This window comes from Heterodontus francisci, chromosome 3 (assembly GCF_036365525.1).
Source record: "Heterodontus francisci isolate sHetFra1 chromosome 3, sHetFra1.hap1, whole genome shotgun sequence".
NCBI lineage: Eukaryota > Metazoa > Chordata > Chondrichthyes > Heterodontiformes > Heterodontidae > Heterodontus > Heterodontus francisci.
Genome location: NC_090373.1, coordinates 144,557,881 through 144,559,872, shown reverse-complemented (window position 1 = coordinate 144,559,872; position 1,992 = coordinate 144,557,881). Strand labels below are relative to the sequence as shown.

General features: G+C 43.9%; 1 pseudogene; it reads left to right on the top strand.

Moving 5' to 3' along the window:
* Positions 1–1,576: 1,576 nt before the first annotated feature.
* Positions 1,577–1,695, top strand: LOC137367984 (5S ribosomal RNA; annotated as a pseudogene).
* Positions 1,696–1,992: the final 297 nt, after the last annotated feature.

Here is a 1,992-nt window from a genome sequence, read left to right as displayed (position 1 = left end):
ATGGAAGATGGCAGGATCCCCAAAGACACATTGTACAGCGAGCTCGCCACTGGTATCAAACCCACTGGCCGTCCATGTCTCCGCTTTAAATACGTCTGCAAATGCGACATGATGTCCTGTGACATTGATCACAAGTCGTGAGAGTCAGTTGCCAGCGATCGCCAGAGTTTGCGGGCAGCCATAAAGAGCAGGTCTATAGGTATTAATTAAAATTTATATTTAGAGATACAACACTGAAACAGGCCCTTCGGCCCACCGAGTCTGTGCCAACCAAGAACCACCCATTTATACTAACCCTACAGTAATCCCATATTCCCTACCAGCTACCTACACTAGGGGCAGTTTACAATGGCCAATTTACCTATCACCTGCAAGTCTTTGGCAGTGGGAGGAAACCAGAGCACCCGGCGAAAACCCACGCGGTCACAGGGAGAACTTGCAAACTCCGCACAGGCAGTGCCCAAAATTGAACCAGGATCCCTGGAGCTGTGAGGCTGCGGTGCTAACCACTGCGCCACTAACCGCTGCACCACTGTGCCGCCCTATATCACCCATAATTATAAGGTAAAGAAATGTGCCCAAACAGGCTTTCTTAGGTTTAAAGAAGAAAGGTGATAGGTAATAAATAAAGCATTTGTGCTTCCACAGAATGATTTCATCTACAAAATCCATCCTGCAAACTTCTCTGACTAAACTCTAGCCATCATTGTTTGCTAGCGTGTGTGCCAGGTGGCACTGTACAGTGAGTCAGAAAAAGTGCATTATAAAAATAAATCCTGGGAGATAATATGCAAACAAGATTCTAAACATTGCACCTAAAGGGAACGCTCAACATGACAATCCCTTATTGAAATATTTATCATTAAAGCTTGCAAGGTTGAACATTAACAGTTTTGCATGCTAAACTACCAGAGATTACAAGGTGATGCAAAAGGTAAAAGTTTTATTCTTGATATTAATGTATTTAGAGTCATAGAGCCATTACGACACAGAAGGAGGTCATTCAGTCAACTGAATTGAGGTTTTGTACATCATTAATATTGACATATATATGAAGCAAATGTTTGCTTTATTCATAGACATGACAAACTAGAGGTATATCAACTGAATCTTTCTCAGATATTTTACTTCTTCCATCTCTCCCTATTTTTTCCCCTCTACCTCTCTCGGTGGTATCCTTGCGATGATACCACTCCATTCTTCACTACAAACCTAGAGTATCATCAGGCTATTTAACTGCAGGAGCATTACAACGCTCCTGGTCCTATCCTTGCCTGCTTTCCGCACCTGCGTACTTTAAGCAGAGTTTGCTAGTTAGCGATCAGGAACAGGAACCCTGCAGATTCCCCCTCCATAATCCAGGGATACTGAGGACAATTTAGTGACTGCAGCTGCTGTTACAACTAACTCAGCACTGACTATGGGTGGGTGTTAAACCTGCTCCTTGTACAGATCAGCTGCTTGCTGCCTTAACCAGCTGAGTGTTTGGGGAGTCAAAATGTATTTGTTCAGATTTTGAATTGTGGGATTGACATGGTTAAGATTCTAAAACGGGGGGGGGGGGGGGGGGGGGGTGGCCTAAGGCCATACTAGTCTGAAAATGCCTGATCTTGTCTGATCTCAGAAGCTAAGCAGACTCAGGCCTGGTTAGTACTTGGATGGGAGACTGCCTGGGAATACCAGGTGCTGTAAAAAAAGAGGGGACTTAATTGCTGCAGGTGTTCTCACAATCTTCCACCATAATAACAGCAGGGGGTCATTCATGCCATTTCTTCAGAGATTTCCACTGAGGTTGCAGTGGGAAATCAGGAGAATCCAAGTGGAAATTCCAAGGAATTCATTCACCCAGCTGTATACAAATTTCAGGAGCCAAATATTTGACTCAAGGAATAAAGGTACAATAATGATACTCTGTTCATAGACGTCCTTTATAAATATGTACCAATAATGGGGTCTGGGTGCAGCATTGCTCTTTGGGTGCTGAGTTGTGTC